Raw genomic sequence first — 14,851 nt, 5'->3', positions numbered from 1 at the left:
ATCAACCTTCCCAGGTGACTCAGATTATAAGCCAGGTCAGGGAAAATCTGACATAAAGAATCCAAATAGAATTCTCACACTGGTGATTCAATCATTGAAACCCTCTTGACATGCAAAGAACTTGTCTAAATCACCAAGAAAAATATGAATGGTACAGTGGAAATTAAGATGAAGGCAGTTTTATTTAAAAAAAAAAATACAAATCTGGGGCGCCTGGGTGGCACAGCGGTTAAGCGTCTGGCTTCGGCTCAGGGCGTGATCCCGGCGTTAAGGGATCGAGCCCCACATCAGGCTCCTCCGCTATGAGCCTGCTTCTTCCTCTCCCACTCCCCCTGCTTGTGTTCCCTCTCTCGCTGGCTGTCTCTCTCTCTGCCGAATAAATAAATAAAATCTTTTAAAAAAATCATCAATAGTTACATGGAAAGATGTTCATCCTCACTGCTACACCATTGAAGCAACCAGATGTGATTATTTTTACACAACAAATCAGCAACGCTGAAAACACTGGATAATTCTTAGCATGGCAGGATGTGAGGAAGCCCACCCTTTGGCACCCTGTTGGTGGGAATGTGAATTGATATAATGCGTTTGCAGAGCCATTAGCAATCTCCGCCAAAATTGTAAATAAATAAATGTTGAAGTTTTAAATACACATGGCTTTCATGAAACAATTTCAAAGCTCTTACTCTATAGGTATATTTGAAGAAGCAAGCACAACATATAAGAATGGTCCTTGCAACATTGTTCATCATAGCAAATTCCGGAAACAACCTAAATGTCCATTAGTAGTAAGTACATTAAGGTGCAACCAGACAATGGATTCCTATTCGACTGTTCAGAAGAATGAGCTAGATCGATCGTGCTGATATGGAACACTCTCTGGGAGATGCCAGTTCATGAAAAAGCGATATGTATGGTTGGGATTCATTTTGGGGAAAACGAAAATGGGTAGAAATGGGTATTTGTGTCTATATGTGCATAGAGTACTGAGAGGGGAACATGAGAAACCGTAAAATGAAGTTACTTCTAGAGATCGGGAATCAAGGTTTGGGTGAAAGAGGAGTTTTTATTTACTTTTCATTTGACAACTTTGTAAATTATTTGAATTTTACCATGAGCATGTATTACTTTTGTTAGGCAAATAAACTGAAATAAAGAAGTGAAAACTTACACATACACCGCCTCTGTGGGTACGGTAGCCCCATTTTCTGGTCTTGTTCCCTGTAGCAGACATCCCTGGAAGGCCCACCACATCTCCTGGCCCACCCCCCGATTTTTGCTGCCACAAATTTAGACTTAGTTCCAGCAATTAGCACTCGGCCACAGGCCTGTGTCCTTCTACTTTCTACCCCAGGACCTTTACTGATGCCCTGAGTCTGACACCTGAGAGGTCCAGGGGATTTGAAGCCCCAAGGAGCAAGCTTGGGTAAGGAAGTGACTTGTTGGGTAAAGTTCCTGTCCTTCAGTCCTTCAGAGCTCTGGCTCCAGGAGGCACTCTTCTCCCAGGGTCTGACACAGTCAAGCCTTGACAACCCACCCTTCCTCTCCATCTCCCTCTCTCTGCTCCCTCATTCCTCCTCTGGGATCAACACCCAAATAAGCCACTTCACCCATGTACTTGTCTCAGGATCTGCCTTGCAGGGAAGCCTGATGAAGTCACTCCCACAAGAATTGCAGTTCTTGGAAGCCACTGTTCTCTCAGCCAGTGGAATGGCTGTGTTGAGGTTGTGGGCCTCCCCGCCAGTGGTGGTCACATTAACGATGACCAAGATTCAGCAACATGGCAGGCCCTTTGCTGTGTGGACAGCCCCCTTTCATCATCCCGGTGATATGAAGTGGAAATTATTCTGATCCCCATTCTACACTTGAGAAAACATGGTGCAACTGGGGTCATGGAATCCGAGTCTCGGAGATCCCCAGGTAGGCAGCGCCCCAGCTCCAGATGGGCCCGCTCCGGCTGCACAGGCCCTTCCTTGTAGAGTCTGGTGATTGCAGGCCACATGCTGTGGGGTTCTTGTCAGCAGAGTTAAGAGACCAGTTACAAATCTAAACTGGACAAAACCAGACCAAGAGGTCATGATGCAAGAGTCAAGCACTTTGGGAACTGAGCGGTAACGATGGAGAAGGCATTTCCTCTCAGAAGGGAGGAGTCCCTTCAGCTGGGACCCAGGGAATCATCCCTCTCTGCTGTGTCTGTAGCCTTGGCCATAGGCTGGGTGCGGCACGCAAATTGGTGGGGGGTGGCGGGGGGGCTCGGGTGACCAGCCTGACTGTGGGAAACAGGTGTGACTCCTCCAGGGAAGAGCTGGAGCTGGAGAATGGAGCCCTCATTTGAGGTGTGAAGCTCCCCCAAAGCTCTTGTGGGCAAGGTCTCCCGATCACCTGTCCTCCCAATGAGAGTATCCTTCAAACAGAAATCGTCGTGTGTGCACGCAAACACAGCTTTGAGATGAATCATCAGCTCTTCCCTTCCAGCCCTGACCCCACCCCGAAAACCTCTCTCCCCATCGATGATTCGTAATTCCCTTTGGAGAAGGTGAGCAAGGGGAAAGGGGGCACCGGAAAACTGGTCTGACCCTGTTTGGAAATTTCTAACAAGGCCCAGGTAGCAAGACCTCTGGGGCTGGAGCCAACCTGGGGGTGGCTCTTGGGGGTGGCCCCATGGTGACAGGTATCACACACACCTGGTCACGACTCCTCTTGGTGGTCGCCTCCATACTGGGATCGCACGTGGCACGTCTCTACGGACAGCCCTGTGGGAGTCTAAGAGGACAACCGCTGCCGGACACCAGTTCCTTGTCCTGAACCACAGGGTGTCCTTCCAAAATCTCATGGATGAAGGGTGTGAGCAGGGTGGCAAGCAAGCAGGCAATTCAGAAGGACAAAGGAAAACAATTTTATTAGCAGAGAGCGCCAAGACAGAATTATTTGTTCTTTTACACGGATCAAAGCTCCGAGTGTTCTTTGAGTAATATTTAATCAAAGGAGTGTTTTAAAGGTGGGTAGAGAAGCAAACATCTGAACCCAGGATTGACTAAAATTCTTTCCAGGTAAACATCCTGGACATGAAAACCATTGATTCTCAGGGGGTCCTGTCTCTACGGTCTTCAGAGAAGGGAAGAATAGTGAGCCTGAGGGCCTTTGGCCCAGCAAGGTCAGCAGGCGGTGATCGGGGCTTAAGGTTTCTGGTGCTCCGGAAAGCCCAGAGCTCAGAGACGCCCCGACGGGTGCCTGAGTTTCCTGCGTGCGGGTTCCTCTAGAAGCTGAGGGTTCTGGTCCTCTTTTGTGAGGCTAATACTTGCGGGGCACGGGGGGCGGGGGGCACTGGGACTGTTAGCAGCCATTGACTCCTCTGGGGACTAGGGCTTTGTGACAAGATTTTGAAAGAGAGAAGGGAGGGATGGTATGGGTTGAACTGTGTCACCCCCAAATTCACATGTCGAAGGCATAGCCCTCAGTACCTCAGAGCGTTACCTTACCTGGAAACAGGGTCGGCGCAGATGTAATTCATTATGATGAGGTCACACTGGAGGAGGCTGGGCCCTAATCCAGTAGGACTGGCGTCCTTGTAAAAGAGAAATTTGGAAACAGACATGCACACACAGCACCACGTGAGGACGGAGGCAGGGACCGGGGCGCTGCTTCCACAAGCCCGAGCTGCCCAAGGCTGGCAGACGGGCCTGCCACACGGTCCCAGGGGAAACAGCCCTGCCACACCTGGGGCTTGCTCTGCACTCCCCCAGAACGGGGAGACTATAAACTTCTGTGGTTCGAGTCACCCAGCCTGTGCTGTTCTCCCCCAGCAGCGTGAAGGGGCTGATACAAGGGTGGGGGCTGCAGTGGGGACGCATGGGAGGACACAGGCCACACGGAGGGAGGGAGGAAGCTGCCCAGGGTCTGGTGACCAATGAGAAGGAGCCGTCCCGAGGGCCGGTCACCAGGCAGCTGCCTCCAGCCGGCCCTGCCCCCGCCTCTCCAAGGGAGTGGCGACCTTCACCTCTCTGCTCACCTGCTCGAGATAGAAAAGCTCCTGCGGTCTCCCTCCGGCAATCTGCTCCCACCGCGAAGGAGGAAGAGAAGATGATTCATATTGTTATCTGAGGCCGGATGGAGACGAACACTCCGGGTGATAAGTAGCCACTGGAAAGAAACAGGAACTCCCATCATGCCTCGCCCACTTTGGGCAAAACTCCGTCTTCGATCTGCCTCCTACCTGCCTTCTTTTAGGATTTGCTGATGGATCTCGGTTTCCTGCCATGTGGAAAAACCCTTATGATAATTCATTATTCTTCCAAAGAGTTTCCCTGAAAGAGGCTTCGTGATCTAGAGTTCCAGTTTCACGCTGGAGTAAGGAGGAACATCCCAGAAGGCTGAACATGACCATCTGCAGGACAAATACCTATGAGGAGCAGAAATGGTTTCAGCCTGAGAACACAGCATATCAGAGCCCCCTTTACAGACACCAGGACTGCCCTGGGAGTTTCCCTCATTGCTGGGCAGAGGGATGGGCCTCCCGGGCCAGGCTGCTGAACATTCCACTGCCATTTCTCAGGCCTGGTGACATTGGCCTCCACCACTTCTCCCTCCCCGGCCCGTGGCTTGACCTTGTGCCAAGTGTCGTGAACCAGTGGCACCTTGTGCACCCTGTCCATCTCTGCTACAGTGAAGAACTGTTCTAACTCAATGTACCATCTAAACGTGTCCGTCTCCCCAGCCGCCTCCCCAACACACACACACACACAAGCGCCCCCTCTTTCCTTCCTTACTCAGCGAATAGCACAACCATCCTCCTGGTCACCCAGCCTCAAAACCTTAGCACCATCTGTAATCTTGCCTCACCTGAATTGTCTACCCCCCATGTCTTCACGTCCTTTCCTTCCATTTGGCTTTTCCAGAGTTCAATTCTTCACCGTGTCTCCCTTAGACAATGCAGCGGCCTCCAGATTTCACTGTTGCCTGCCTCCAGCCTCCCCCACCCTGACCCATCTGCCCTGAGCCCCAGAGTCACCCTCAGAAAATATGGCTGCCCAGCCCAGATCCCTTCAATGGCTCCGCACTGTTGTATTTGAGATTCCTGCAATCTCGGGGGGATGTGGGGAGAATTTGGCATGGCCTATGTGGTGAGCAGAGAGTTTTCCCCCTACTTGCTCCTTGTCGGAGGCTGGCAGGGGAACAGTTAGCAAAAGACAAAGAAAGAAACTGCTAGGCCATTAGCGCCATGACGCCCAGGAATTATGCTTTAAGGAAAGCACACATGGTCTTTCTCCTGTTCCACTCTGGGACACCTGAAGGAACAGGGCAGAGGGAGAAGCAAAGTGGGCCCAGGCAGGCCAAGGCAGGAGTGAGGAGAGAGCTAGGGGCACCCACATGCCCCCTCCGTTTTTAGGTCAGTATGGAGGCAAAATCAGGACCAAGCCTGTCATGAGAGCGCAGTGAAAGGGGCACCGTATCCCAGGTCTGTTCCCGTCCAGGGGTGATGATGGGCCGTGGTATCGGTTGGGGCTAATGATTCCCTTCTTCACCTCCAGCTTGCGGTGGAACCAGGGCAGAGCTGAATCTTGGGAAAGAGAGATGGATAGTCAAGAGGAGGGGAGGTGGCTTGAGGATGGGGACCTGGGGCCAACTGACAACTCTGAGCAGGGACAGCTCTTAGCACCCCCTACACCCCCCTGACCCATTGCTGTGTTCACACTTCCCTCTGTCTATAAGTCTCTTCCTCATCTCTAAGTGCTAAAAGTCCAGCCATCACTGAAGATTAGCTCAAGTGTTGCCTCCTCCAGGAAGTGTTCCTTGATTTTCTAGGTCAGGATTAACTTCCCTTTCTCTTCACTCCCTTAACACTACGTTCACCTATCAAACCGCTTACCATGTTCATGTATTTTTGTACTATAGTGTGCAGACCCCCAGGAGCTGGCACGGTGCTTGACCACAGGTACTAAATAGATGCTTATGGAACTGAATGAAGGAAAGAACGAACAAGTGGAGATGGTAAAAGCTGCCTTTATCTGGACTCCTCTGCAGTAAGCAGCGTGTTCTCATATCTCATTGCTGCTCAACAAACCGCTAACTTGTTCATTTCATGGAGCTTGTGATGATAATCATCTTATCTCGTGTCATGATTTTTTACACACCTCCTTTGGGGGAGAATAAAGGGAAATGCCCAGAGCTTACTACTAATGCATTTTCTGAATATTCCAGGCAGCGTCAATCATTTGGGGCTCTAACCTGCACTGGGGTGCTTGGGGAGGCCCAGCTGGTGGGGCTGCTTTCTTGGGGGATATGACACCTGGTCACATGAGTATTTTGGATTCTGTGGAGTACCTTTTGGTTATTTTTAAACTATGCATGTACTTGACCTAGTCTTCCCAACATTGGAGGTGTAGGCAACATTGACCGTGGCGGAATGGCTTTCTAGACGAGGAGAGGCACTTTTTTTTTTTCAGTATTTTATTTATTTATTAGAGAGAGAGCACAAGCGGGGATTGGGGGGAGGGGGCAGAGGGAGAAGCAGACTCTCCACTGAGCAGGGAGCCTGATGCAGGGCTCAATCCTAGGACTCTGAGATCATGACTTGAGCTGAAGGCAGACACTTCACTGACTGAGAGCCCCAGGCGTCCCAAGGAAAGGCACTTCTAAGGAGATAAAGGGCTCTCCCTGGGCCAGAGATGCCATTGGCTAAAGATCTGGCCATGCCCAGAGCCCAGGACGCTTCTGGTCCCACCTGGGGCAGAGCAAGTTCCCATCACACTTCCCGGTCCTCGGTGACGGGATTCCTGGGGTTGCCTCCTTCTCTCCCGTGGAACAGAGACTTGTTCTTGCCCCTGAGATCCTGAGGCAAGAAGCCAGGATTAGTCTGGCTCCAGGCCAAGGCAATCTTGCTGTCCCCTCTGCGCACCAGTAAAGCCTGGACACAGCCTGCGCCACCTGGGGCTTTGTCTAGAAACTTGCACCAGCCCTCCCCCCCCCACCCCCCCCATGGCCCATTACCCTCCTCTCAGGCTCAAAGTTTGACTTTCTTTTCAAACTCACGGCTTTTGCAAACCATTGGAGAGGAGAAATCAGTCTGGAATTTTAAGCCTCTCAGCATAGTTGGCTCTGCCTGCAACCGGGGGAGGAGAAAAGCAGGGATAGACTCACCCTCCAGTGTCCCGGCTCCCGGGGTGGGGGCCGGGGGGGGGGGTTTCAGATCAAGGCCCAGGGCTGCTGCCTGCTGTCACTTCCTTGCAGGCCAGGCGCTACTGCTCTCCCAGCTCCTCCCGCCGCGCCACTGCGAGGTGAGCTCACACTCAGGACAGCCTCCCCCTGTTGACAACCCACCGCGTGCCCGGCCTTGTGCAAAGTGCTTGGAATGCGTGCCATCTCCCGTCACGCTCACGGTCAGCCTCGTGCATCCTCCTCATGGAGGAGACGAAGGCTCAGAGTGTTCAAGGGACTTGCCCGAAGCATGTGTATACCCGCTCTGTCTGACTCCAGGCCTGAATTCTTCATGGGACCAGGTTCTAGGGTCTGGATTCATGGGCCCCATTGGAGGAATGTGACCCAGGGAGTTTGCTTTCTGGATCCTCTTTTCTTCCTACAGACTCGTTGTAAGATCAGACACTTCTGATGTTCCTTTTTGTTCCTGCCTCGGATATAGGATCTGATGTTAGCCTCTACCAGCTCTCGCAAGCCCAGCAGCCTCTTTTTCTAACGTCCCAGGTCATGGCCTCAAAACATGAAGGGATGGAATGACCCAGCCTGAGAGGCTGGCAAATAGGGTGAGACAGAGGTTGGCAGCGGGACCCTGCCACTGCTCTGCCCAGGTCCAAGCGCTGGTCCCACTTGCCGTACGAGTTAGCCACTCGGTGCCTCAGTCTCTTCATCTGAGACATGGGGGCGCTCTGGGCTGAGTAGTATCTGCCCAAATACAGATGTTGGAGTCCTAACCCCTCAGTGCCTCAGAATGTGACCATATTCAGAGACTGGGTCTTTAAAGAGGTAATTAAGGTAAAAGGAGGCCCTTAGGGTGGGTCCTGATCCAGTCTGACTGGTGTCCTTACAAGGAGGGGACATTGGGACACACAGAGACACACCAGGGGTGTGTGGGCACGGAGGAAAGGCCATGTAAGGACACATGGAGAAAGCGGCCGTCTGCACGCCCAGGGGATTGACCTCTGGAGAAGCCAACCCTACCAACACCTCCATCTGGGACCAGCAGCTCTGGAACGGTGAGAAAACAAATGTCCATGGAAGCCCCCCGTCTGTGCCACTTTATGACAGCCACCCCAGCAGACTAAGGCACGGGTGTCCATCGCCGTAACTCTTCTGGACCCATTCTGGTTCTGTTCGTTCTGGAATCAGACTGCCTGGGATCAAATCCCTGCTCAGGCCCTTCCCACCTGTGTGCTTCCGGGTGAGTCAGCTCCCTAAGCCTGTTCAGCCTCTGGGTTGAGGATACTCAGAGCCCCTGTCTTGCAGAGCTGCTACGAAGTCCGGAGAGTCTGTGTCCATTCAGCAGGGAAGACAGAGTGAGCATGTGTGCAAGCAGGGTTTGGACACGGCCACTGTAACCAGGAGCACTCGACGGCAAGTCTGTACTCTCTTTCAGAAAAACTGTCTCCTTAGCCCATCGAAAGTGACCAGTTGTGAACTGCAGAAAGTACCAGAGCTCTCTGGGTGTTAACTCCCAGGCAGGACTTGACTTTTCTCTGGTCCCCGCCCCTAGCCAGTGCGGGGTTGCGGGGGGGGGGGGGGTGTCTGTGCGGCCACGGGCCTGCCCTTCTCAGCTCTCTGCCTCCTCTCCCCAGGCTCAGTCTCCTCCCACCTTCCAGCTCCTGCACAACCCAGGGCTTCCAGAGAAAATAACTGAAAACCCCAGGATAACTAGTGATTTACCTCATGGGAGGCAAACCCTGAAAACGGGACCAAAAATAGCGCTGGCCATTGCTCCTTCGTCCAACGGAAGCGGCCGTTTCTCTCGTGGCTTGTGAGGTATGTGAGGCTTGGGAAGTCGTGTTGACGCTGTAAGACCATGCCCGAGGGGCTCTCCGGGGGTGCCTGACCCCGCACTGTGGGCACCGGCCGATCCTGCTCCCTGTGCAGGTGCGGGCCCGGGGAGGTCCACCTCCTCCGAAACCGGCTGGGCTCCTTTAGCAGGGGCTCCTGGCTCCCCCATCTCGACCCCCAGAAGCCAGACAGAGCCCTCGGTCAGGGCTCCACCCCAGTCTGCTGAGCAACCCAGAAACCAGGCGATCAGCAAACCCCAGCCCTTTCCTCTCTCTCCCCCGGGGCAGGTTTCCCCAAGGGGGGTGACCGTCGGGACATGGAGACGGAGGTCTGCTGGCTGGACTGGCTCGCGGCTCCCCGGGGTTTGGCCTTGGGCACATCCTGGCACGTCGCTGCACTGCCTTGGCTGCGTTATGAGCGCCTCACTTCGGCAAGTACCTGTCGACTTTAGCTGTACCTTAGAAAGATTTCTAACAGACAGCCACGCTCTGTTTCCCAGAGGCCAAAGCTCACTGCGGGAGGCAGCCTTTCTCATCGCTCCTGATGGGGCACACTGCTCCTCGCTCTCTCCTGCCTCCAAAATCAAAGATGTAGCCGAGAGAGAGAGAGAGAGAGAGAGAGACAGAGACAGAGACAGAGACAGAGAGAGACAGAGAGAGAGAACAAGGGAGCAGCAATCCTGTATGCTGGGTGGTGGTGTCTGCTTCTGGACGACGGTCACAGAGCTTCTGCAGGGCCGGCATCCTCGCCAGGCTGGTCCCTGGGGGACCCCCGCCGCCCAAGGTCTTTCCATTTTTACTCCATTGACTTATTGCAGTAGAGACATTTCAGCTCCTGAGGGAAAGGCGGGGACTTCTAGAGGCAACTCGACCAATATACTGGATGATTAGAAGAAAAAAGAAGAAATCAGGAGAAAGAGGAGAAGGGGATGTTCACCACTTCTTTCCTTTTCTCCTTTTGGCAGGACAAGTGCTGAGAACGAAACGCCAGGATTCAAGCGTCTGCTAAAAGTGAGGCCGTTTCGTACAAATTCCCTATTTCCTTTCCCCTTCCTTTCCTTTTGGTTCATCATGGGAATGTCTGAATTTTCCCTGAATGAGTCATGGCGCAGGCCTTCCCTTGGCAGTCGATGAGAGCTGCTTCTGAAAACGTTCTGGTATTTCCCTGAGAGCACTTCCCAGAGCTTCAGAAAATTGCGCACAGCCCAAGTGACTTAGGTTCTTCTGCTGAAACTGCTCCGTCTTAATTTACCCATTTCACAGCTCCAACAAGACACACAGTGAGAGGCGGCAGGCCCACTGCAAGTCGTCTGGCCCGCACGTCCTGGGATCTGGGGCCGTGCAAGGGGAGCCCAGGGGGAAAGGCAGAAGAGACGCCGGGTAGACAAGCCCTCCCGTAAAAATCGTTATTACAGCTGCTAAAGCCCTAGAAAAGCCCTCCTGGAAGGGAAGTGGCAGAACAGAGGCTCACCGCCTGCTTGGGTGTCAGGGCAGGGGCTGGACCACCAAATCCGGAGCCGGGAGACCCTGCTTGGCCGCCCACCACCACCTCCAGTCCACTGTGCCAGAGTGATGGGGGCAAGTCACTGCCCTCTCCGGACCCTCGCTCTGATACGGCGCCCCGGCAGGGAGGGCCCAGGAGTTCCACGCGGGAGTCACCAGGTTAGTAATGTGGTGCAGTATCCCCCCACCCTCTACAGTCTATTTATTTGATTGCAAATACTTAGAGGGCATTTACTCTGTGCTGGACCCTGTTCTAAACCTTTACATACCCTAATTCACTTAATCCTTACTCGAGAGAGAGATGCTACTATTACCATTCCCATTTACAGAGGAGGATGTGAGGTATGGAGAGATTAAGGTTAAAAACATGAACAGATGAAGAGATTAAACCAGGAGAGATTATCTTCTCTAACTCAGTGAGATGGCAAGGGGCAGAGCTGGGCTGGGAATGCAGTCAGCCTCCACCCAGGGCGGTGCCTGCACCCTGCCGTCCTGATAACGCTACCCTCCAGGCTCCTGACTCTTTGGAGGCTACCACTGCCAATAGATTTATGTATCTTTTTAAAAAAACACTGCAGGGCATTTATACATTTATATACACACATGCACATATAGCATATATTATATATATAAAACATAGATATATATTCTTTCTTTTTTGAATAGTAACATTTATGTATTCTCCTTTTTTGCACCAAATGCAAGAATGTGATCTTTCCATATCAATTTATTCTTTTAAACAACCGCGGAGTATATTTCACTATATCAGTCGTAATTTATAACCTACCGCCTACTGATTCCCATTTAGGCTGCTTCCATTATTTTACAATCATGACAATGCTGCAGTGAACACTCTTATAGTCATTTTGTGCAAGCGAGGCTGTGGCGAGCAGACTGGCCCTCCCCTCAAGATGTTCATGCTCTAATCCTTTGAACTTGTGAAAATGCTACGTCCTCTGGTGAAAGGGACTTTGCAGATGTGATTACAATCATGGACCTTAAAAAAGAAAGGTTATCCTAGCTTCTCTGGGTGTATAGTTTAACCACATGAACCCAGCTAAAGGCAGGAGAGATGTGGGGACGCCAGAAAGATCTGAATCTTGAGAAGGACTCAGTCCACCATTGGTGGCTTTAAAGGTAGAGGGGACCATGAGCCAGGGTATGCAGGCAGCTTCTAGAAGCCAAGAATGAGCCCTGACCAAAAGCCAGCAAAGAAAGGGGGACCTCAGTGCTACAGTCAGTTGGAACTGAAATCAGCCAACAATCAGAATGAGCCTGGAACAAAATTCTTCCCCAGGACTCGATGTAAGAGTCAGGCCACCACTTGGTTTCAGCCTTGAAAGCGAGAAACCAGCAGAGCCTTCTAACTCTCCAAGATACAGAAGCACCAGATAGTAAACCTGTGTTATTTTAAACACTAAATTTGTGGTAACCTATTACAGAAGCAATAGAAAAACACACTGTGGAGTTAGTAGGAGAGCTGGGTGAAGAGTATATGCGTTCAGCATTTTGATAGGTGCTGCCAAACTGCTCTCCTTGGAAATATAACCAAGTTACAATCACCAGTTATAGAGGAGGGGCTGTTTCCCCACATCTTCACTCACTCAGTATGTCATCAAACTTTCAGAACTTCGCCAGTTCGATAAAGAAGGTTCCCTGAGCTTGCACTTAGACAGCAAGACCTCTGTTTCAATGTAGATTCGACATCCGCTTGGAGTTGTTTTGGGTGCAAAGAGATCCTGATAGAAAATGCCAGGGCTCTCTTGGGGAGCGCCGCTGCCAAGCAGGCTTAGAGAGACAGCTCACCTCCCCCTCCTGTGCAATGAGAGGCAGGTAGGGAAGGTCCTGGGATCAGCCCCAGCCTCGGGAGGGGCGCTTGGGACCATGGAGCATCAAGCCAAGGAAGACTAAAGTCAGTGACCCAGGTGTGGCTGGCTACAAAGGAGGAGTCCAAGTGTTGTCTCCTTGGGAGGAAGGGGAGGACAAAGACAGTCTGAAGCAGCTGCAAAAGATGGGGCGCAGGGCGCGTGTCTGTGAAGCACATAGGACAGTGGTATGCAGAGTACGCAGCTTTTGGAAGAGCCCTAAGGCCCTGCTGGGTTTAGACTCAGCAGTGAAAGGATTGTGAGCTCTGCATGAGAACTGGGAGGGAGGGGAGTCTGGCTGACTTAGAAACAGAAGTTCAGCTCTAGACACTCTGGGGTCCTTTCAAGGTGGGAACCAGAAACCTCTGTCCCTCCTGGTCTGGCCAAGGCCGGAGCAAGAAGCAGTTGGAAAGGCTGGGAGAGTGAGGAGCCATATGAGGGTCCCGGAGGGAGGGAAAGAAGCCTACACAACAAGAGACAGCAGTGGCAGCTGCGGGAGAACCCTGCCAAGCAGCTTCAACACATGCAGTGCCCCCTACTGGCCTGTGTGAGTGAGCCCGTGAGAAAGTCAGAGGAAGGTCTCAAACCACTGTTTCCAGAGAAACACCACCACACAGGAGGAAGGGTCTGGATTGTGGAGGCAGAAAGAACTGAGTTCACATCCTGGCTCAGTCACTCAGCAGCTATGAGATCTGCCTGAAGATGCCCACAGTCCCGAGGCTTTACTCTCTGTACCAGAAAATGGAAGTCATAAAACCTTTGGGCTATTGTAAGGATGAGAAATAAACATGCAGATAAACATAGTAAACGGACACATACATGCATGTGTACTTGTGCGTACGTACTTATATGCATGTGTGCACAGACACGTGCATATATTTACATACATGCGTATGTGAATATACACATATGAGGCCTGTGTATACACACATGGTACGTACGCACGTGCATCTACATGAGCACATGCACACACGTGTGTACACGTGTATGCACATATATATATGTACGTGTGTGTACACATACACGTGCGACAGAGAAAGTACTACGTGGTAAGAACTCAGTAAATGCTAGTCACTATATACTCAGAATTCATTAAAATATATCTGAGGGGCGCCCGGCTGGCTCAGTCGGTGGAGGACAGGATTCTTGAGCTCAGGGTTGTGAGTTCGAGCCCCATGTTGGGTGTAGAGATGACTTAATAAAATCTTTAAAGAACTAATACAATTATCTGAAAAATTACCTAGTGTATTTACGAATGGAAAACCAAGGCTCAGGAAAGTCTGATGATAAGCTCAGGGTCAGGCCACAAAAGACATGAACCCTGATCCCCCTCAAGCCCAACGTGGTGCATTTTCACCCTGCCCAACCCTTGTCCAGACGCCTGGAACAATGACAAGCCCCCCCTGAAGAGGCCAGGCATCCTTCCCAGGGAGAGCACTGCTCCACGGCGACCCATCTGTTCCATATCAGAGCCCGTGCCGGGCGGGGAGCGGGGGTTATGATGCTTCCCCCGCAGCCCCGTGTTCTCCGTTGGAGTTAACACTGGGGCAATGAAATACAGAACTCACAGGGAAATGTCGCCATGGCAAAGGCTGCAGAACCAAGTCATTTTCTTTCTTGGGAAGAAAGAGAAAAGATTACTATAATTGACCTCTCCTTGGGGCAGAGTGAACTCTAGAGAAAATGAAACTCTGAAATGAGTCATTTCTAGATTATTCATCTAAGTGTCTCCCAAATGTCAGTTCACACACTACTGTCCCAGAGTCACCTGGGTGCCTGTTGGAACTACAACTTCTAGGGCCCCCCTTTGACCTGCTAAACTGGGTCTCGAGGAATGAGGTTTGGGATGCTGATTTGTAACAAGCCCATCTGGGTGATTGGGATCTGTAGCTGGGGTGGGACGAGGCTGTCCAGCATTCTCGACAGAAGGCAGTCCTGCAGGCTGCTTGCCTAAGTGGCGGGAGCCCCCTACCCCAGAGCCAGCCTGCTCTGGGGGCTTACAGCCCTACCAGAAACTCCTTCCTTGGAGCCACACTCCTCCCTCTAAGTGCCACCAGTTCAGCAAGCTTTCCAGAAAAGTCAAACTCGATGCTTTCATCAACATGACAGCCTTCAAGCATTCAGGGTCAAGGAAGCAAGTCTAGTCTTTGCTGTTTTCCAAACTCCTCCTGGGGTACGAGGGCCTCTTTCTGCCTCTCAGCTGTCTTCACGGCGATGCCCACCTCAGCCTCCTTCCGCATCTCTGTGCTCTTTCCATTCAGGGATCTGTTTCCGTCTATGTTGGAGCTAACTGCGGGCTCTGCTCTCACCATGCTCATGCGCTCGGGAGCTCCAGCAGCTCAATGTGTCACTCTGGTTCCACGTGTGTTAACAGGAGGGCTTGAGCCAGTGGTGGCTGTGGTGTGGGGATGCCGGCGATCTGCGGGTGGGGGACACGGGGCAGGGAGGGTCTCCGCAGCTCTGTTATGTCATCTATATTTGCAGTAAACCCTAAATCTG

The sequence above is a fragment of the Ursus americanus genome, chromosome 6 (assembly GCF_024610735.1).
Source record: "Ursus americanus isolate L20-20 chromosome 6, mUrsAme1.1.p, whole genome shotgun sequence".
Classification (NCBI taxonomy): Eukaryota; Metazoa; Chordata; class Mammalia; order Carnivora; family Ursidae; genus Ursus; species Ursus americanus.
This window is presented reverse-complemented; position numbering follows the sequence as displayed.